Below are 23235 nucleotides of genomic sequence, written 5' to 3' on the forward strand. Positions count from 1 at the left end.
CATGTCTCATATCCATGCGTTTTTTGGGCTCCACGCTGAATGCTGTTCACTCTCGCCTGGTTGTGCCCCTCTAGTTGCACCTCAACCTGGGTCCCACCCAATCAGGGGTTCATTATTTATATTTTTTAATCATCAATTTGACACTTATTTTTTATTGTATTTTTTTATATATAAATTGACCAACCCATCACAGTAAAAATAAAGTTCTTCTGCAGGCACATGCATACATGTTGGATACATGCACGTGACTCCTCTCAGTGATATTGAGCATGGCCATCGACTCCACTGTTAGACTGTTTTCCCGCAGGCAGGGGAGACAGGAGTGAAAGGTATGTGCAGAAAAGAGATGTCCATGTTAAATGTAAATATATAAACTATAACTGCAATGATCACAGGCATCCTGAGAGGACAAATGTGAATCTACAGCACCACATGCCACAAACAGATGCTTACAGGGTAAATAATATCTGTTCAATGGTATGTGTAGCTGTAGATACACATGCTCTGAAAAGACTGTAAAGCAGTCCCCTGAAAGAGGTGGCTAGCCTGTGGGAGTTGCAGTAGTCTGAAAAAGGATATGTAGCACTGCCTGACATACAATGGCTTGTTGGCGTGCTAAGACATCCACACAAGCGTGCTTAGTGAAGGAGTGTTGTGTAGACCATGTAACTGCCCTACAAGTGTCCACTATGGGAATGTTTCGAAGAAACGCCATAGTGGCTCCTTTTTCCACAAGTGGAGTGTGCTCTAGGAGCAACAGATAAAGATATGTTGGCCTTAATGTAGCAAGTTTGTATACATCTGATTATCTGTCACGCTGGGCCCGATTTGGATATAGGGTTTCCTGTCGGAGGTGGAGAAAAGGCTACCAAGAGTTGTTTAGTTTTCCTAAAAGTTTTAGTTCTATCTAAGTAGAACGTGAGTGCTCTTTTGACATCTAAGGTATGAATCTGGTTGCGGGAAAAAGACTTGGACCTCAATGGATTGACTGAAGTGAAAATGTGAAACTATCTTGGGCAGCAATTTAGGATTCGTACAAAGAACCACTTTGTCTCTGTGTTTTTGGAAGAAATGTTCTTCTAAGGTTAAAGCCAGGAGCTCAGTAACATGCGCAAGTGCGGTAATGGAAACTAAGAATGCCACCTTCCATGACAAACTGAAGTGGGCATGAGTGACGAGGCTCAAATGGAGGACCCGTGAATCTAGTTAAATCAATGTTAAGGTTCCAGCAGAGTGCTGGAGGAATAACTCATTTGAGTTCTTCAATGAAAGCTTTATTGACTGGAATTGGAACAGTGAGAGATGCCAAGATGCTGTGGTAGGAAGCCATTGCAGCAATGTGTAACCGAATGGAAGTAGAAACTAAATTTGCCTTCTGCATTTGTAGCAAGTAGCAGACAATGTATTGCACCATAGCTTTCATAGGATCAATGTGTTCGGGTACGCAGCAGCAAACAAAACGTAGTAAGCAAAGGTAGCCAAACTATGACCTCTGGAGCCAAATTGCTAGGTTGAGCATTTTGGGTCTAGGTTTATGATTTGTCCTTGATTCTAAGTGAGAAGGTCAAGCCTGTTGGGAGCTTCTCATGAGGAACTACTGAGAAATCTAGCAGTGTTGTGAACCAGGGCTGATGTGCCCAGGTGGGAGCTACAAGGATCACAGTGAGAGACGTTTGCATGAGTTTCCAAACCAGAAATGGAATAAGAGGGAGAGGTGGAAAAGCGTAGGCAAATATCCTTGACCAACTCATCCATAGTACATTGCCCTTGGATAGTGGGTGTGGGTACCTGGAGGCGCAGTTAGGACTTTTTACATTTTCTGCTGTGGCGAAAAGGAGTATCTGAGGGAACCACCACTTTTGGAAGTATGACTGGAGAACTTGTGGGTGGAGGTCCCATTCGTGGACTTGGTGCTAGATCTTGCTGAGCAGGTCTACAAAGTTGTTGTCTGATCCCAGAAGGTATTCTGCTAACAAGTGAATGTTGTGGTTAAGAGCCCACTTATATATGGTCTGAGACAGGTGTGATAGTTATGAAGACAGTGATTCCAAGGTAAGTGTGGTAGTTAGCTAAGGGCTGGGGCAGTTAGTAAGTACAGTAAGGGACCCCCAGCAACTAGGAGCAAGGCAGTTACCCACCCAGTTATCCCATGCACTAACACAGAAGTAGTGGTTGGAGTTTGTGGAATTCAGGACCCTTCCCAGTGGACCCCCGAGGAAACCGACAGACCAGAGGATGGATGAAGAGTGGCCCTACTCCAGGATACCGAGAAGACAGGACTACCTTCATCAGGGGCCCGGATGCAGAGGGGAGACGAGGCTCTCTCTGAATACAGTGAATGCCTTGGATTGTACAGCTGCTGTCACGACCCATGGACAAGGCCGCTGGAACGCAGGGATGGATTCTGGACGTGGAGGACCTGCAAAGGAAGGGGACAGAGTGGCAATGCACCCCCTCCTGAAGGTGAAGTGCCTGCAAGTCGGTGGAAAAAGAAATCCAGCTGCGGGGTACAGGAGCTGCAGAAGGTCCCAGGAGTCGCCTACAAGCTGTCCATTGACAACAGACAGGTTGCAGGAGGGCTAGTGACCACAAAGGTTACCAAGAAGCACTGGCAAATGCAAATAGGTGCTGAAAAAGTCTGCAAAGTTTTGGGGACCAGCAAGGTCCAAGAGAACCTACCCAGGAGGGGGAGTCAGAGTTCGCCCTCCGCACACAAGAAGGCCAAAGTAAGTTGATGAAGCCCCATGAGTCAACACAGGCAATGGACAGGGAGTCATAGCAGCACTGGGGGCCAGGGCTTCACAGTGCCTGAAGATCTCCCGGAGGAAGAGCCAACAAGCCTTGGCAAGAGCAACAGTCACGTTGCACAGGGATTCCAGTCCTGTGGCAGGAGCAGGGGGCCCACAGTCTTGAAAGTTGGTTAGAAGACCAGCATGACCCGGGGGAGGCCACAGAGTCACCACCTGTGTTGCAGGATCTTCAGATGTCCATGTACAGCAGAACCACCAGCCGGTCGACATTGTCTTGAGGTGCCTGCGGCTGAAGAGGAGTGACTCCTTCACTCCAAAGGAGATTCCTTTGTACTACCTGGTGCAAACAGAGTCATTGTGACCTTGGAGGATGCACAGCCTTGGATGTTACAGAATTCTTGCAGAATCTGAAGAAACAATGTTGCAATGGGAGCCTTCCCACCAGAACCAACGAAGACCAGCAGTGGTTCCAGAGGCCAGGAGCAGAAGATGTCTTGCAGAGAGTTCCTTGGAGAGTCTTGCTCAACAAATCTGAGGACCCACCCACGAGGGAGACCGTAAGTAACCCTAAAAGGGGATTGATCACTCTCTGCAGTGACCCCCCCTATCAGAGGGGGTCAGGGACATCATCTACCTGGCCTAACCAGTCAGATGCGCTTAGACGCCTCTGCACATCTTATTTCAAAGATGGCAGATTAAAATGGCCACCTGGCAGAGCGATGTGCACCTCCCTAGGAGAGGAACTGGCCAAGGGGGTGGTTACTTCCCTGTCCTTTGTGTAGTTTTGACCCAGAACAGGAACTGGGGGTTCCTGAAATGGTACAAACTGGATTATGCAAGGAGGGTACCAAATGTGCCATTCAAAGCAGGTGGTGGTGCTCAGAGGCAACTCCACCCAAGCCCTTAGACACCTAATACACATCGAGAGGTGGTCACACCTCTCCCTTGCAGGAAATCCTTTGTTTTGCTTCTCTGGCCCGAGCCTAGCCCACCAGCAGGGGGGTGGCAGAACAGTGTCTGGGGTCAGCAGCAGGTTCTCCGGCCTGGCTCACCAGCAGGAGGGCAGTACTGTGTCTGGGCTGGCAGCTAGACCCCCATAAGGAGGCACAGGCAGAACTGGGGGAATCCACTGGAATCTGTGTAGTTGCATGGTACCAACATGTTTGAACCTAGTCATGTTTGGTATCAGAGAAGCCATTATGTAGCTGGACCACATTTTGTGCAGGCTGCAAAGGCAGGCTTGCAGTCCCAGTTTGTATGGGCTCCCCTGGGTAGAATAATACATGCTGCAGTTCATGGGGCCCCCTGGTGCACCAACGCCATGGGTACCTAGGTACCAGTGCACCAGTATGCCAATTGTGGGTGTAAAAAGGGTCACCATCAACCAAATGTAGGTGAGAGCACAGTCACTGGGGTCCTGGTTAGCAGGATCCCAGTGAACTACTGTCTAAACACACTGTCATCTGGCACAAAGTGGGGTAACCATGCTAGAAAGATGTCACTTTCCGATATGTCCCTCTGTAGCCTGGGTGACGAAAGGAGCCCCCAGGAGTGGAAGTTTATAACGCTCCCCTGGCCTTAGCTGTATCAGTGTCCTTTTTTATTGAGTGTAGAATCTATCTGCAGTCCAAAACGATGCTCCTTATCAAAAGGCATACGTAAGACTGCCTGCTGGACCTCTGGTTAGAACTCAGAACATCCTAGCCATGCATGCCTTTTAAGAAGAAAGGTAGTATTAATACCCCTGGCTGTTGTATTTGCTGCGTCCAGGGCGCGGCAGATGGAGTTGTTTATACTGCCTGCTCCTCCGTGACAATTTGCTGACCCCTTCTGAGATGTTCTTCCAAGAGGTACTGCAAGAGTTTCTCCATCTCACACCAAGGGTATCCATCATACCGGGACAAAAGGTCCTGAGAATTGCGATGCGTCAATGGTTAGCAGCCTGTGCTGCAACCCTCAACCAAAATCAATACCATTGAGGACAGTGAAGAAACCGAAGAATCGTACCGAACGGAGTTGAAAACACAGAGCGGAGGCAAACAGTGGAGAGAAAACAATCTAACAACCGAGTCAATGCCCATGTGCAGTATCACTGAGAGGAAGAGCCACTCAACCTTGTGACCCAAAAGACTTCTTCGAAGAAAAACAACTTGCACAACTCCAGACCAAACACATGCCTTCGAACGTAATGTTTATGTACAAAACAGTATACTGGTTGACTCTGATTTAGTCTGGCTTTCACAGACAAAACGTTCATCATTCTATGATGCTTTGTCAGAACAATGCATTCATACTACTATGAAAAGTGGTTGTTATGCTTTTCACAAAATGATGGTCCCGAACTGAAGTTAAACAAACTTACTCCAATTCATCATTGTCATAGAAAGAACCAATCAAAAACTAAGAATGACACATAGGGAAGCGAGTCTAAAATAAAACGTATGGTTTATAAGCCTTTATTGAAAGGCTAATCAATACACAAGACAAATCTGCTTAACTCCACGAGTGCTTAGTATTTTTTATTTAATATATGTTTGTACATCCTTTGTATTCAGTTGTCATCTGCTGGATAACGTTGCTGGAAGGACTATTTTGAAACCGGCTAGGATGACTGACTGTAAAACAGCATTATCTTCCATTCAAAGCCATAATCAATATTTTTAAACCAATCCAACATATTAGAGTTCAGCAAAAGTTTCCACATCACCTTGTAGGTGTGCAGAACGTCTTTTAGTCTTTTTTTTTATGCGATACACCGTTACAGAGATTAGCTACCAAACAGAATCTTTTGTATCTGCCTTTAAATCTTACATCTAGTAGCACATACACTACCTCTACTGCTTGGGATGGTACAGTAGGCCAGACTGGAAGCTCTAAAAGAAACCAAGATACAAAGCCAGTAGTAAAAAGCAACAAACAATGTCTCTCAATTGTCAGACTGGATCTATAAATTCTCACAGCAGTGCTACTCCACGCCCTTCGGTGGTACTGTGCAGCTCCACCTTTGACCTTTTTCTGCATGTAGCTGCCAACTCTGCATGCCTGTGTCCATTTGTTAAATGACCCTTTCAAAACACACAGACTCTGAGCACAAAGCAATTGGCAGTACCAATGTGCAGATCTCTAATTTGGGACATTTGATAGTAAAAAGTATCCATTCCACAGAACTGGGAGGTGGAAGGGCAATGTGGAATCTGTGGTAAGACAGACTATCCACCAGTAGGAGCGTTACTGAAGGTAGTTAACCTATTCTTCTGAACATACTTCTAGCCACAGATTCCTCTCCTTTAAAATAGACACCAAAGGAGCAACTGTGTGGAATGGGCTCGGACCAAAAGGACCTATAAAGGGACCTAACAGGCAAATTGTCCTTCCTGTAAGACCTGTATGTCCAGGAATTAGTACTTCATAAAAGTGTGCACTGACTAATAAGTTACTTACCTTCGGTAATGCATTATCTGGTAGAAACATATTCTAGTTGCAGATTCCTTACCTTTGAATTTTCCCCAGGCATAATATGGATTCGGAGATTTTTCTCAAGCAGTACCCCTACGCGTGATTAGAGAGGGGGGGGGGGGGGAGAGAGAGAGAGAGGAGGAAGGGGATGGGGGGGGGAGAGGAGGAAGGGGAGAGGGGGAAGGGGGGGGGAGGGGTCAAGCGACTCCACAGGTTGTCGGCGTCATGCTCACAAGATACATCGCAGGTCCTATATAGGCGCCACCCCAGCCCGCTGACGTCAGTTTCTTTTCACGACTTTCCACACCAGATGCACGGAGCCATGAAGAACACTGATCCTGGCGCGTCAGAACTAGGGCCTAGAAAGGGAAGCCCCTGTCCGCAGAGATCAGTTTGCAGAGCAGGGAGGATGGGTGGGTCGGTAAGGAATCTGCAATCAGAATACATCTCTACTACATAAGGAGTTACCGAAGGTAAGTAGCTTGTTCATCTGAAAGAGACTTTTAGTTGCAGATTTCTTACCTTAGAACAGATACCCAAGCAAATCCAATGCCGGAGGTTGGTCTGCAAACCAAGATCATAATAGGAAGTCCTGCAGGACCGAACAAGCAAAGTACCCGTCCCTTCGGAACAGACTGTCAAGGTAGTAATGTTTGGTTAACGTGTGAAGAGACAGCCACGTTGCTGCTTGACAGATGTCGCAGACTGGAACTCCGCATGCTAATGCAGTGGTTGCAGCTGTTCCTCTGGTAGAGTGGGCAGGCAAACCCTCCGGGGTTGCTTTTTAGCCAGTGTGTAGCACATTTTAATGCAAGATGGTCCTCTTCTGGACTGCCGACCTTTCGTCGCACCCACATAACCCACAAAGAGTTGATCATCCACCCAGAATGCTTTGGTACAAGGTAGAATACTAATGCTCTTTTTGGGTCCAGGCTGTGAAGTCTCTCCTCTTCCTTAGAAGGATGCGGGGGCTTGGAAAAAGTAGGCAAGGCGATAGATTGGCCTACATGACAGGGCGTGACCACCTTTGAGAAAAGGGAAGCTTTGGTTGGAAGCACCACCTTGTCATCGTGGATGGAAATGAAGGGTGGCTTCGAGGAATCGTCCTGCAGCTCACTCATCCTGCAGGCAGAAGTTATGGTGACAAGGAAGGCTGTTTTGAGAGTAAGAATCCTAAGTGGACAGTTATGAAGTGTCTCGAAAGGATCACACAACGGACAAGTAAGGGTCAAATCCCATTGGGGCGTTATGAAGGTGAAGGAGGAAACATATGGGTAGGACCCTTCAGGAATCTACCAACAATAGTCAGGTCAGGTAATCTCAGGAAAGCAGAGATAGCAGACAAGCAACCACTGGGGGTGCCCAAAGCAGAGCCCTGCTGGGCTAAAGAAAGAACAAATAAGAGGACCTCTGATAGAGGGGCAGAGATGGGGCTCAACAGACTTGTCTGTGCACCATGTCACACATTTGTTCCAATAACAGGCATAAACCTTTTTGGTGGAGGGAGGCCTGGCTGCCAAGATAACACTATAGACTTCGGGAGGAAGGTCAAAAGCTGTCAACTGCCGCCACTCAATCTGCACGCAACAAGGCAGAGGCTGGACAGGTTCGGGTGGAAAACCGTCCCCTGCTGCTGCAACAGAAGGTCCTCCAGAAGGGGTAGTCTGATCGAAGGATAGATGGCCATGCTCAAGAGCTCGGGATATGAGACTCTTCATACCCAGTCTAGAGCTACAAGAATTACTTGGGCCCGGTCGTTCTTGATCTTGAAAACTCTGGGCAGAAGTGGTATTGATCTTGAAAACTCTGGGCAGAAGTGGTATAGGCGGAAAGGAGGCCTGAGTTCTGCTCAAGACAGAGCGTTGACGAGCGGGTGCCGCCTTGGAAACTCATACACGCAAAACAGCTGACAGTGCACGTTCTCCGCATAGGCATAACCAAGGCTATCCTAACTGCTGAAAGAGACCTTGCACCACCTCCTGATGGACTCTCCATTCGTGAACGACCAGGCATTGGCAGCTGAGTTTGTCCGCTCTGGCGTTCAGAGAACCTGCCAAATGTTGAATCACAAGGGATATGCCCTGATGTTCCAGCCATGTCCAGAGGCACAGAGCCTCCTGACAAAGGGCCCACAACCCTACCCCGCTCTGCTTGTTGCAGTACCACATGGCAGTGGTACTGTCAGTGGACAACTGTACCACTTTCCCTTTGAGAAAGGAAAGGAATGCTTTCAATGCTCCGCCGATTGCCCTCAGCTCCAAAATATTGATATGGAGCTCATACCCCGCTGAAGACCATACGCCTCTGATCTTCGCCTCTCCCATGTTGTCACCCCATCGCAGGAGTGGCGCATTGGTCACTACTGTCCAGTCTGGTTGGAAGGGATCTGCCTCTGACCCAGTCATGGTTCAAAAGCCACCCCTGCAGATTTTGCTCAGTTCCCTTCGAGATCATGTCCATGTCAGAGATTTCCCTGATGCTGCTCCCACTGGAACTTCAGGTCCCACTGCAGAGCCCACATATGCCACCTGGCATGTGTCACCAGCAGGATGCAGGAGACCATGATGCCCAGAAGCATCAGAGTCATTCTCACCAAAATCCAGGATAGTGGTTGAAAAAATTGGCATCATTGCCTAAATATACCGCACTCGCCAATCAGGAGGATAGGCCCAAAACTGCACTGTGTCCACAACAGCTCAGATGTAACAGAGTCTGAGAGGGAGTCAGTTGTGACTGGCACATTTATAGTGAACCCCAGCGAATTAGGAGGACAGCCATAGTCTGGAGGTGGGGGACAACAGCTGGGGAGGGGGGGTAAGCCCACCTTCGACAGCCAGTTGTCGAGATAGGGGAAGACTGAAACCTCCTCTGGCCTGCGCAGATGAGCTGCGACCACCACCATCAATTTGGTGAACACCCAAGGGATGTTGGTAAGGCCAAATGGGAGCATGATAAACTGAAAATGCTCATGGCCTACCATCAAACACCATTAATGTCTGTGGGCAGGCAGGATGGGAATATGAAAATATGCGTTCTGCAACTCCAACCCTACCATCCAGTCTCCTGGGTCAAGGGCTGATAGAACCTGAGCCACAGAGATTTTGAACTCTTCTTGAGTAAGAGACTGGGGACCGGAGGTCTAGGATAGGTCAGAGGTCTTTGTCCATTTTGGGCACCAGAAAGTAGCAGGAATAACAACCACAACCTAGTTCTGGCACAAGGACCCTCTCTATGGCTCCCTTGGCCAAGAAAGCCTTAACTTCCTCATGGAGAAGTGCAGGTGATCCTCTGCCATCCGATCGTAAGATGGCGGCAGGGATGGAGGGGTAGCCTCAAAGGGGTGGGAGTAGCCACTTCGGACTATTTGCAAAGCTCACCTGCCTGATATGATGAATTGCCAGTGGGGCAGGTGATGAAGAATCCTGCCTCCAACTGGTCCCTGATGGGGAAGTGCTGGACTAGGAAGGTTTGGATGCAGCAGCAGAAGCGGCGGGGGACTGGGCAGACTGATGGTCCACGGATCCATGAGCATGTTGGAACCCACGTCCCCGGCCCTGCAGAAGCTGGGTAGCATGCACAGTCCCAGTGGCTGGAGGGAAAATGACATGGTTGGGTGCCCATTCCATAGCCACGAAAAAGGGAAAAAAAGCAGACTGAGGAAGGCGAAGGGCAGCTGTGATGCCCAATGACCGGGCTGTAGACAGGGACTCCTTAAGGCGCTCGAGCGCAGAGTCTGCTTTGGCTTCAAAGGGACAGGTGCCACTGAAGGGCATGTAAATAAATGTGAATTGGGCATCCACCAATAAGCCAGAAGTCCTCAAACAAGCGTGGTGCCTCAAGGCCACAGTCGATGCAACAATCTACCTAGTGAGTTGGTCGTATCCAGTCCATATCTAATCGTGAACTTCACTGCATCTCTCCAGTCAGAAACAGCTTGAGAGAGAATGGCCCGGGCCTCCTCAGGGACCTGTGGCAGCACCTGAGCAACCGTATCCCATAAATTATGGGTGTAACAGCCCAAAAGGCATGCAGTGTTTACATATTGCAATGTCAGAATCCGAAAGACTGGATTAGCTTGGGAAGATGTTTTCTTCCTCCTGGTAGAAATTCATGAGCAGGCACTGTATGTGCCAACACAGTGGTCGCAGCCTTGATGGAATTTGTTCTCAGGCCTACTGGAAGCTGCTTCTTGGTTAATGCACAGCAAATCTTAATGCAGAGGACTATCCACCTCGACAGCCTTTTTCTGCACTGCCTTACATTTCTTTGCATGGAGAACCCCCACAAAAACCTGACTGTCCACTGATGGGTTTGGGTGCAATCAATGTAGAAGATTGAAGCTCTTTTGCAGTCCAGTCAATGGAGTTGCTCCTCTTTTGAGAGGTGAGGCAGGCAAAGAATGCCGTTAGAGTGATGTATTTCCCAACATGAATAAGAGTCATAACTTTAGGCAAAAAAGCTCCACTGGTCAACACTGGTCTGGGAAAACGGTGGTGTAGGGCAGCTGCACTGAGAACCTGGAACTCATTCATGCGATGAGCTGAAGTGATCTCATGAAGGAAGATGGTTTTGAAAGTCAGAAGACACAATGAGCAGTTGTGCATTCACTCAAAGGGGAAACACATGTCTAACGTCGGGACCAAATTAAGATCCAATTGCGGGATTCCAAATTGTTTGGGAGGTGTAGGAAGTTGGCTCTGTATGCACTATTTCAAAGTAAGGAATAGTATGCACAGAGTCCAAGGGTTCCCCTTAGAGGTAAGATAGTGGCAAAAAGAGATAATACTAATGCTCTATTTTGTGGTAGTGTGGTCGAGCAGTAGGCTTATCCAAGGAGTAGTGTTAAGCATTTGTTGTACATACACATAGACAATAAATGAGGTACACACACTCAGAGACAAATCCAGCCAATAGGTTTTTATATAGAAAAATATCTTTTCTTAGTTTATTTTAAGAACCACAGGTTCAAATTCTACATGTAATATCTCATTCGAAAGGTATTGCAGGTAAGTACTTTAGGAACTTCAAATCATCAAAATTGCATGTATACTTTTCAAGTTATTCACAAATAGCTGTTTTAAAAGTGGACACTTAGTGCAATTTTCACAGTTCCTAGGGGAGGTAAGTATTTGTTAGGTTAACCAGGTAAGTAAGACACTTACAGGGCTTAGTTCTTGGTCCAAGGTAGCCCACCGTTGGGGGTTCAGAGCAACCCCAAAGTCACCACACCAGCAGCTCAGGGCCGGTCAGGTGCAGAGTTCAAAGTGGTGCCCAAAACACATAGGCTAGAATGGAGAGAAGGGGGTGCCCCGGTTCCGGTCTGCTTGCAGGTAAGTACCCGCGTCTTCGGAGGGCAGACCAGGGGGGTTTTGTAGGGCACTGGGGGGGACACAGGTCCACACAGAAATTTCACCCTCAGCGGCGCGGGGGCGGCCGGGTGCAGTGTAGAAACAAGCGTCGGGTTCGCAATGTTAGTCTATGAGAGATCTCGGGATCTCTTCAGCGCTGCAGGTAGGCAAGGGGGGGATTCCTCGGGGAAACCTCCACTTGGGCAAGGGAGAGGGACTCCTGGGGGTCACTTCTCCAGTGAAAGTCCGGTCCTTCAGGTCCTGGGGGCTGCGGGTGCAGGGTCTCTCCCAGGCGTCGGGACTTTAGGTTCAAAGAGTCGCGGTCAGGGGAAGCCTCGGGATTCCCTCTGCAGGCGGCGCTGTGGGGGCTCAGGGGGGACAGGTTTTGGTACTCACAGTATCAGAGTAGTCCTGGGGTCCCTCCTGAGGCGTCGGATCTCCACCAGCCGAGTCGGGGTCGCCGGGTGCAGTGTTGCAAGTCTCACGCTTCTTGCGGGGAGCTTGCAGGGTTCTTTAAAGCTGCTGGAAACAAAGTTGCAGCTTTTCTTGGAGCAGGTCCGCTGTCCTCGGGAGTTTCTTGTCTTTTCGAAGCAGGGGCAGTCCTCAGAGGATGTCGAGGTCGCTGGTCCCTTTGGAAGGCGTCGCTGGAGCAGGATCTTTGGAAGGCAGGAGACAGGCCGGTGAGTTTCTGGAGCCAAGGCAGTTGTCGTCTTCTGGTCTTCCGCTGCAGGGGTTTTCAGCTAGGCAGTCCTTCTTCTTGTAGTTGCAGGAATCTAATTTTCTAGGGTTCAGGGTAGCCCTTAAATACTAAATTTAAGGGCGTGTTTAGGTCTGGGGGGTTAGTAGCCAATGGCTACTAGCCCTGAGGGTGGGTACACCCTCTTTGTGCCTCCTCCCAAGGGGAGGGGGTCACAATCCTAACCCTATTGGGGGAATCCTCCATCTGCAAGATGGAGGATTTCTAAAAGTCAGAGTCACCTCAGCTCAGGACACCTTAGGGGCTGTCCTGACTGGCCAGTGGCTCCTCCTTGTTTTTCTCATTATTTTCTCCGGCCTTGCCGCCAAAAGTGGGGCCTGGCCGGAGGGGGCGGGCAACTCCACTAGCTGGAGTGTCCTGCTGGGTTGGCACAAAGGAGGTGAGCCTTTGAGGCTCACCGCCAGGTGTGACAATTCCTGCCTGGGGGAGGTGTTAGCATCTCCACCCAGTGCAGGCTTTGTTACTGGCCTCAGAGTGACAAAGGCACTCTCCCCATGGGGCCAGCAACATGTCTCGGTTTGTGGCAGGCTGCTAAAACTAGTCAGCCTACACAGACAGTCGGTTAAGTTTCAGGGGGCACCTCTAAGGTGCCCTCTGGGGTGTATTTTACAATAAAATGTACACTGGCATCAGTGTGCATTTATTGTGCTGAGAAGTTTGATACCAAACTTCCCAGTTTTCAGTGTAGCCATTATGGTGCTGTGGAGTTCGTGTTTGACAGACTCCCAGACCATATACTCTTATGGCTACCCTGCACTTACAATGTCTAAGGTTTTGTTTAGACACTGTAGGGGTACCATGCTCATGCACTGGTACCCTCACCTATGGTATAGTGCACCCTGCCTTAGGGCTGTAAGGCCTGCTAGAGGGGTGTCTTACCTATACTGCATAGGCAGTGAGAGGCTGGCATGGCACCCTGAGGGGAGTGCCATGTCGACTTACTCGTTTTGTCCTCACTAGCACACACAAGCTGGCAAGCAGTGTGTCTGTGCTGAGTGAGAGGTCTCCAGGGTGGCATAAGACATGCTGCAGCCCTTAGAGACCTTCCTTGGCATCAGGGCCCTTGGTACTAGAAGTACCAGTTACAAGGGACTTATCTGGATGCCAGGGTCTGCCAATTGTGGATACAAAAGTACAGGTTAGGGAAAGAACACTGGTGCTGGGGCCTGGTTAGCAGGCCTCAGCACACTTTCAATTGTAAACATAGCATCAGCAAAGGCAAAAAGTCAGGGGGCAACCATGCCAAGGAGGCATTTCCTTACACAACCCCCCCCCAAACGAAAGAGGATGAGACTAACCTTTCCCAAGAGAGTCTTCATTTTCTAAGTGGAAGAACCTGGAAAGGCCATCTGCATTGGCATGGGCAGTCCCAGGTCTGTGTTCCACTATAAAGTCCATTCCCTGTAGGGAGATGGACCACCTCAACAGTTTAGGATTTTCACCTTTCATTTGCATCAGCCATTTGAGAGGTCTGTGGTCAGTTTGAACTAGGAAGTGAGTCCCAAAGAGGTATGGTCTCAGCTTCTTCAGGGACCAAACCACAGCAAAGGCCTCCCTCTCAATGGCACTCCAACGCTGCTCCCTGGGGAGTAACCTCCTGCTAATGAAAGCAACAGGCTGGTCAAGGCCATCATCATTTGTTTGGGACAAAACTGCCCCTATCCCATGTTCAGAGGCATCAGTCTGCACAATGAACTGCTTAGAATAATCTGGAGCTTTTAGAACTGGTGCTGAGCACATTGCCTGTTTCAGGGTGTCAAAGGCCTGTTGGCATTCCACAGTCCAGTTCACTTTCTTGGGCATTTTCTTGGAGGTGAGTTCAGTGAGGGCTGTCACAATGGATCCATATCCCTTCACAAACCTCCTGTAATACCCAGTCAAGCCAAGGAATGCCCTGACTTGAGTCTGGGTTTTTGGAGCTACCCAGTCCAGAATAGTCTGGATCTTGGGTTGGAGTGGCTGAACTTGGCCTCCACCTACAAGGTGTCCCAAGTAAACCACAGTTCCCTGCCCTATCTGGCATTTGGATGCCTTGATAGAGAGGCCTGCAGATTGCAGAGCCTTCAAAACCTTCCTCAGGTGGACCAGGTGATCCTGCCAGGTGGAGCTAAAGACAGCAATATCATCAAGATAAGCTGTGCTAAAGGACTCCAAGCCAGCAAGGACTTGATTCACCAACCTTTGGAAGGTGGCAGGGGCATTCTTTAAACCAAAGGGCATAACAGTAAACTGATAATGCCCATCAGGTGTGGAGAATGCGGTTTTCTCTTTTGCTCCAGGTGCCATTTTTATTTGCCAGTACCCTGCTGTCAAGTCAAAGGTACTTAGGAATTTGGCAGCACCTAATTTGTCTATGAGCTCATCAGCTCTTGGAATTGGATGAGCATCTGTCTTGGTGACAGAATTGAGCCCTCTGTAGTCCACACAAAACCTCATCTCTTTCTTTCCATCTTTGGTGTGAGGTTTGGGGACTAAGACCACTGGGCTAGCCCAGGGGCTGTCAGAGCGCTCAATTACTCCCAATTCCAGCATCTTGTGGACTTCCACCTTGATGCTTTCCTTAACATGGTCAGACTGTCTAAAGATTTTGTTTTTGACAGGCATGCTGTCTCCTGTGTCCACATCATGGGTACACAGGTGTGTCTGACCAGGGGTTAAGGAGAAGAGTTCAGGAAACTGTTGTAGGACTCTCCTACAATCAGCTTGCTGTTGGCCAGAGAGGGTGTCTGAGTAGATCACTCCATCTACTGTGCCATCTTTTGGGTCTGATGACAAAAGATCAGGGAGAGGTTCACTCTCTGCCTCCTGATCCTCATCTGTTACCATCAACAGATTCACATCAGCCCTGTCATGGAAGAGCTTAAGGCGGTTCACATGGATCACCCTCTTGGGGCTCCTGCTTGTGCCCAGGTCCACCAGGTAGGTGACCTGACTCTTCCTTTCTAGTACTGGGTAAGGGCCACTCCATTTGTCCTGGAGTGCCCTGGGAGCCACAGGCTCCAGAACCCAGACTTTCTGCCCTGGTTGGAACTCAACCAGTGCAGCCTTTTGGTCATACCAAAACTTCTGTAGTTGTTGGCTAGCCTCAAGGTTTTTGGTTGCCTTTTCCATGTACTCTGCCATTCTAGAGCGAAGGCCAAGTACATAGTCCACTATGTCTTGCTTAGGCTCATGGAGAGGTCTCTCCCAGCCTTCTTTAACAAGAGCAAGTGGTCCTCTTACAGGATGACCAAACAGAAGTTCAAAGGGTGAGAATCCTACTCCCTTCTGTGGCACCTCTCTGTAAGCGAAAAGCAGACATGGCAAGAGGACATCCCATCTCCTTTTGAGTTTTTCTGGGAGCCCCATGATCATGCCTTTTAATGTCTTGTTGAATCTCTCAACCAAGCCATTAGTTTGGGGATGGTATGGTGTAGTGAATTTATAAGTCACTCCACACTCATTCCACATGTGCTTTAGGTATGCTGACATGAAGTTGGTACCTCTGTCAGACACCACCTCCTTAGGGAAACCCACTCTGGTAAAGATACCAATGAGGGCCTTGGCTACTGCAGGGGCAGTAGTCGACCTAAGGGGAATAGCTTCAGGATACCTGGTAGCATGATCCACTACTACCAGGATATACATATTTCCTGAGGCTGTGGGAGGTTCTAGTGGACCAACTATGTCCACACCCACTCTTTCAAAGGGAACCCCCACCACTGGAAGTGGAATGAGGGGGGCCTTTGGATGCCCACCTGTCTTACCACTGGCTTGACAGGTGGGGCAGGAGAGGCAAAACTCCTTAACCATGTTGGACATATTGGGCCAGTAGAAGTGGTTGACTAACCTCTCCCACGTCTTGGTTTGTCCCAAATGTCCAGCAAGGGGAATGTCATGGGCCAATGTTAGGATGAACTTCCTGAACAGCTGAGGCACTACCACTCTCCTAGTGGCACCAGGTTTGGGGTCTCTGGCCTCAGTGTACAGGAGTCCATCTTCCCAATAGACCCTATGCGTTCCATTTTTCTTGCCTTTGGACTCTTCAGCAGCTTGCTGCCTAAGGCCTTCAAGAGAGGGACAGGTTTCTTGTCCCTTACACAGCTCCTCCCTTGAGGGTCCCCCTGGGCCTAAGAGCTCAACCTGATAAGGTTCAAGCTCCAAAGGCTCAGTTCCCTCAGAGGGCAGAACTTCTTCCTGAGAAGAGAGGTTCCCTTTCTTTTGCTGTGTTGTAGTTGGTTTCCCAACTGACTTTCCTGTTCTCTTGGTAGGCTGGGCCAGTCTTCCAGACTCCAGCTCTACTTGTTCACCCTGTGCCTTGCACTGTGCTCTTGTTTTCACACACACCAGTTCAGGGATACCCAGCATTGCTGCATGGGTTTTTAGTTCTACCTCAGCCCATGCTGAGGACTCCAGGTCATTTCCAAGCAGACAGTCCACTGGGATATTTGAGGAGACCACCACCTGTTTCAGGCCATTGACCCCTCCCCATTCTAAAGTAACCATTGCCATGGGATGTACTTTTCTCTGATTGTCAGCGTTGGTGACTGTGTAAGTTTTTCCAGTCAGGTATTGGCCAGGGGAAACCAGTTTCTCTGTCACCATGGTGACACTGGCACCTGTATCCCTCAGGCCCTCTATTCTAGTCCCATTAATTAAGAGTTGCTGTCTGTATTTTTGCATGTTAGGCGGCCAGACAGCTAGTGTGGCTAAATCCACCCCACCCTCAGAAACTAGAGTAGCTTCAGTGTGGACCCTGATTTGCTCTGGGCACACTGTTGATCCCACTTGGAGACTAGCCATACCAGTGTTACCTGGATGGGAGTTTGGAGTGGAACCTTTCTTGGGACAGGCCTTGTCTCCAGTTTGGTGTCCATGCTGTTTACAGCTATGACACCAGGCCTTTTTGGGATCAAAGTTTTTACCCTTGTACCCATTGTTTTGTGAAGAGGCTCTGGGCCCACCCTCCTGTGCAGGTTTTTGGGGGCCTGTAGAAGACTCTTTACTATTTTTAGTTTTGGCTGTCTCATCACCCTTCCCCTGGGGAGTCTTTGTGACCCCTTTCTTTTGGTCACCCCCTGTTGAAGTCTTGGACACCCTTGTCTTGACCCAATGGTCCGCCTTCTTTCCCAATTCTTGGGGAGAAATTGGTCCTAGGTCTACCAGATGCTGATGCAGTTTATCATTGAAACAATTACTTAACAGGTGTTCCTTCACAAATAAATTGTACAGCCCATCATAATTACTTACACCACTGCCTTGAATCCAACCATCTAGTGTTTTCACTGAGTAGTCAACAAAGTCAACCCAGGTCTGGCTCGAGGATTTTTGAGCCCCCCTGAACCTAATCCTGTACTCCTCAGTGGAGAATCCAAAGCCCTCAATCAGGGTACCCTTCATGAGGTCATAAGATTCTGCATCTTTTCCAGAGAGTGTGAGGAGTCTATCCCTACACTTTCCAGTGAACATTTCCCAAAGGAGAGCACCCCAGTGAGATCTGTTCACTTTTCTGGTTACACAAGCCCTCTCAAAAGCTGTGAACCACTTGGTGATGTCATCACCATCTTCATATTTTGTCACAATCCCTTTGGGGATTTTTAACATGTCAGGAGAATCTCTGACCCTATTTATATTGCTGCCACCATTGATGGGTCCTAGGCCCATCTCTTGTCTTTCCCTTTCTATGGCTAGGAGCTGTCTCTCTAAAGCCAATCTTTTGGCCATCCTGGCTAACAGGAGGTCATCTTCACTGAGAGCATCCTCAGTGATTTCAGAAATGTGGGACCCTCCTGTGAGGGACTCACTATTTCTGACTAACACAGTTGGAGACAGGACTTGAGGGGTCCTGTTCTCCCTATTTAGGACTGGAGGAGGGACATTGGCCTCCAAGTCACTAATTTCTTCCTCTGTGATGTCATCATCAGAGGGGTTGGCTTTTTCAAACTCTGCCAACAGCTCCTGGAGCTGAATTTTGGTAGGTCTGGAGCCAATGGTTATTTTTTTGATATTACAGAGAGACCTTAGCTCCCTCATCTTAAGATGGAGGTAAGGTGTGGTGTCGAGTTCCACCACCTGCATCTCTGTATCAGACATTATTCTGCTAAGAGTTGGAATACTTTTTTAAGAATCTAAAACTGTTTCTAGAATCTAATTCAAACTTTTAACAAACTTTTAAACTCTAAAAAGACAATGCTAAACAGGGACTTAACACACAAGGCCCTAGCAGGACTTTTAAGAATTTAGAAAAATTTTCAAATTGCAAAAATGAATTTCTAATGACAATTTTGGAATTTGTCGTGTGATCAGGTATTGGCTGAGTAGTCCAGCAAATGCAAAGTCTTGTACCCCACCGCTGATCCACCAATGTAGGATGTTGGCTCTGTATGCACTATTTCAAAGTAAGGAATAGTATGCACAGAGTCCAAGGGTTCCCCTTAGAGGTAAGATAGTGGCAAAAAGAGATAATACTAATGCTCTATTTTGTGGTAGTGTGGTCGAGCAGTAGGCTTATCCAAGGAGTAGTGTTAAGCATTTGTTGTACATACACATAGACAATAAATGAGGTACACACACTCAGAGACAAATCCAGCCAATAGGTTTTTATATAGAAAAATATCTTTTCTTAGTTTATTTTAAGAACCACAGGTTCAAATTCTACATGTAATATCTCATTCGAAAGGTATTGCAGGTAAGTACTTTAGGAACTTCAAATCATCAAAATTGCATGTATACTTTTCAAGTTATTCACAAATAGCTGTTTTAAAAGTGGACACTTAGTGCAATTTTCACAGTTCCTAGGGGAGGTAAGTATTTGTTAGGTTAACCAGGTAAGTAAGACACTTACAGGGCTTAGTTCTTGGTCCAAGGTAGCCCACCGTTGGGGGTTCAGAGCAACCCCAAAGTCACCACACCAGCAGCTCAGGGCCGGTCAGGTGCAGAGTTCAAAGTGGTGCCCAAAACACATAGGCTAGAATGGAGAGAAGGGGGTGCCCCGGTTCCGGTCTGCTTGCAGGTAAGTACCCGCGTCTTCGGAGGGCAGACCAGGGGGGTTTTGTAGGGCACTGGGGGGGACACAGGTCCACACAGAAATTTCACCCTCAGCGGCGCGGGGGCGGCCGGGTGCAGTGTAGAAACAAGCGTCGGGTTCGCAATGTTAGTCTATGAGAGATCTCGGGATCTCTTCAGCGCTGCAGGTAGGCAAGGGGGGGATTCCTCGGGGAAACCTCCACTTGGGCAAGGGAGAGGGACTCCTGGGGGTCACTTCTCCAGTGAAAGTCCGGTCCTTCAGGTCCTGGGGGCTGCGGGTGCAGGGTCTCTCCCAGGCGTCGGGACTTTAGGTTCAAAGAGTCGCGGTCAGGGGAAGCCTCGGGATTCCCTCTGCAGGCGGCGCTGTGGGGGCTCAGGGGGGACAGGTTTTGGTACTCACAGTATCAGAGTAGTCCTGGGGTCCCTCCTGAGGCGTCGGATCTCCACCAGCCGAGTCGGGGTCGCCGGGTGCAGTGTTGCAAGTCTCACGCTTCTTGCGGGGAGCTTGCAGGGTTCTTTAAAGCTGCTGGAAACAAAGTTGCAGCTTTTCTTGGAGCAGGTCCGCTGTCCTCGGGAGTTTCTTGTCTTTTCGAAGCAGGGGCAGTCCTCAGAGGATGTCGAGGTCGCTGGTCCCTTTGGAAGGCGTCGCTGGAGCAGGATCTTTGGAAGGCAGGAGACAGGCCGGTGAGTTTCTGGAGCCAAGGCAGTTGTCGTCTTCTGGTCTTCCGCTGCAGGGGTTTTCAGCTAGGCAGTCCTTCTTGTAGTTGCAGGAATCTAATTTTCTAGGGTTCAGGGTAGCCCTTAAATACTAAATTTAAGGGCGTGTTTAGGTCTGGGGGGTTAGTAGCCAATGGCTACTAGCCCTGAGGGTGGGTACACCCTCTTTGTGCCTCCTCCCAAGGGGAGGGGGTCACAATCCTAACCCTATTGGGGGAATCCTCCATCTGCAAGATGGAGGATTTCTAAAAGTCAGAGTCACCTCAGCTCAGGACACCTTAGGGGCTGTCCTGACTGGCCAGTGGCTCCTCCTTGTTTTTCTCATTATTTTCTCCGGCCTTGCCGCCAAAAGTGGGGCCTGGCCGGAGGGGGCGGGCAACTCCACTAGCTGGAGTGTCCTGCTGGGTTGGCACAAAGGAGGTGAGCCTTTGAGGCTCACCGCCAGGTGTGACAATTCCTGCCTGGGGGAGGTGTTAGCATCTCCACCCAGTGCAGGCTTTGTTACTGGCCTCAGAGTGACAAAGGCACTCTCCCCATGGGGCCAGCAACATGTCTCGGTTTGTGGCAGGCTGCTAAAACTAGTCAGCCTACACAGACAGTCGGTTAAGTTTCAGGGGGCACCTCTAAGGTGCCCTCTGGGGTGTATTTTACAATAAAATGTACACTGGCATCAGTGTGCATTTATTGTGCTGAGAAGTTTGATACCAAACTTCCCAGTTTTCAGTGTAGCCATTATGGTGCTGTGGAGTTCGTGTTTGACAGACTCCCAGACCATATACTCTTATGGCTACCCTGCACTTACAATGTCTAAGGTTTTGTTTAGACACTGTAGGGGTACCATGCTCATGCACTGGTACCCTCACCTATGGTATAGTGCACCCTGCCTTAGGGCTGTAAGGCCTGCTAGAGGGGTGTCTTACCTATACTGCATAGGCAGTGAGAGGCTGGCATGGCACCCTGAGGGGAGTGCCATGTCGACTTACTCGTTTTGTCCTCACTAGCACACACAAGCTGGCAAGCAGTGTGTCTGTGCTGAGTGAGAGGTCTCCAGGGTGGCATAAGACATGCTGCAGCCCTTAGAGACCTTCCTTGGCATCAGGGCCCTTGGTACTAGAAGTACCAGTTACAAGGGACTTATCTGGATGCCAGGGTCTGCCAATTGTGGATACAAAAGTACAGGTTAGGGAAAGAACACTGGTGCTGGGGCCTGGTTAGCAGGCCTCAGCACACTTTCAATTGTAAACATAGCATCAGCAAAGGCAAAAAGTCAGGGGGCAACCATGCCAAGGAGGCATTTCCTTACAGGAGGGAACATAATGTACCATGGTCTTTAAACTGCATCACAACAGGAGACTGAAAAAAGAACAGCATGTCCGGCAAATGCATAAAAAAAGCCTAAAGAGCTGACAAATAACCTGTAATGATGCAAAGTACAAGATCATGCTGAGCCAAAGACAAAACAAACAACAAATCATCCAACAGTTCGGCTTCTAAAGGGTCTACGTTCCATACTCCACACCGTGTCACAAATGTGCCACCACACAGCGTATCCAGACTGTGGAGAGGGAAACCTGTCCAGGAAGATGACATTCACACCCTCTGGAGGTAGACTAAATGTAGTTAGCTGCTGCTGCTGGTCAATCTCCACACAAGGTGTAGATTGCACTGGTTCTGATACAATGCTCTGCGCTGTTGATGCAAAAAAAATATCCCCCTGAAGCAGTAGCTTGATACAAGCACAGGTGAAAGTGGGCATAAGTTCCACATACCACAAGCTCAAGACCCAGTCCTGAGTCACTAGGATGACTTAGGCCCAGTCATTCCTGATCTTCAGAACTCAGGACAGGAGAGGCAGTGACTGAAAAGTGTACATGACCCCGTTCTCCACTCTAGCCTAAGTCTCCCAAAAAGAGTATTCTTGGGAATTCCAATGCACAAAAGTTTGAGATTCATTCAAGTCTTTTCCCTTTCTTGGACAAAGTCCAGCTCAACAGCTTTCCATGATCTGCCAGGCATCTCTGGCTGAGCTTGTCCACCCTGGAGTTTAAAGAGCCACATCAGTTGGTTCCTGATCATGGAGATGCCCAGATGCTCCGGCGAGTGGGCTGAACACGAGCAACAGTTACATCCACTACTTTTCTGTATACTTAAGTGTGTCGCCCTAAGAGGGACGAGTATGCCAAGACGCAGGTCGCATGCAGTCACTGGAACCAAGCTATACATGGCTGATGAGCCCAAATAGGGTGAAATCGGTCCTGGGTTATGAGTGTTCTGGTTGAGGGAGGACCTGGCTTAGCAGTTCGGGCTTGGCAGTTCGGGCTGGGCTACTCCCACTGGAACAGGGTCAAGATTGATTTGCATACGGCAAAGTTTTTTAGGGAGGTAAATAACGATGGACTGGGATGCAGCCTGAGTAATTTCAAGTGGCTGAAATGAAAGCATTCCACCCATCACATTTTTTATAATAAATAGACATTCATCAAACTTACTAACAGTGGCCAACCATTGTCATTCTCCACCAAACAAACTGTGCTTTTACAAACTGTTCACATTGTCTATTTCTACAATGGACACCTTGTCTAACAATTGCTTAATCTCCCCAAAAAAATGAACCCCTTCGCTGCCAGGCCTTTTCCCCCTCCTGTGCCGAGCCTTTTTTTTGGCTATTTGGGGCAGTTCGTGCTTAGGCCCTCATAACTTTTTGTTCACATAAGCTACCCACGCCAAATTTGCGTCCTTTTTCCCCCCCCCCAACATCCTAGGGATTCTAGAGGTACCCAGACTTTGTGCGTTCCCCTGAAGGAGACCAAGAAATTAGCCAAAATACAGTGAAAATGTTGTTGTTTTAAAAAAAAAATTGAAAAAAGGGCTGCAGAAGGCAGCTTGTGGTTTTTTCCCTGAAAATGGCACCAACAAAAGGGTTTGCGGTGGCAAGATCACCATCTTCCCAGCTTTCAGGAACAGGCAGACGTGAATTGGAAAACCCAATTTTTCAATACAATTTTGACATTTTACTGGGACATACCCCATTTTTACTATTTTTTGTGCTTTCAGCCTCCTTCCAGTTAGTGACCAAAATGGGTGAGAAATCAATGCTGGATCCCAGAAAGCTAAACATTTCTGAAAAATCCTGAATTCAGCAATGGGTAATTTGTGTAGATCCTACAAGTGTTTCCTACAGAAAATAACAGCTGAAATAAAA

At 48.6% G+C, this 23235-nt stretch overlaps 1 protein-coding gene across 2 annotated transcripts in view; it reads right to left on the reverse strand.

The window, feature by feature from the left end:
• The window catches only part of OGA (O-GlcNAcase), a 475247-nt gene that overhangs the window by 339507 nt on the left and 112505 nt on the right, over nt 1-23235 (reverse strand). The window lies entirely within an intron of this gene.

The sequence above is a fragment of the Pleurodeles waltl genome, chromosome 6 (assembly GCF_031143425.1).
Source record: "Pleurodeles waltl isolate 20211129_DDA chromosome 6, aPleWal1.hap1.20221129, whole genome shotgun sequence".
In the NCBI taxonomy this organism is placed as follows: domain Eukaryota; kingdom Metazoa; phylum Chordata; class Amphibia; order Caudata; family Salamandridae; genus Pleurodeles; species Pleurodeles waltl.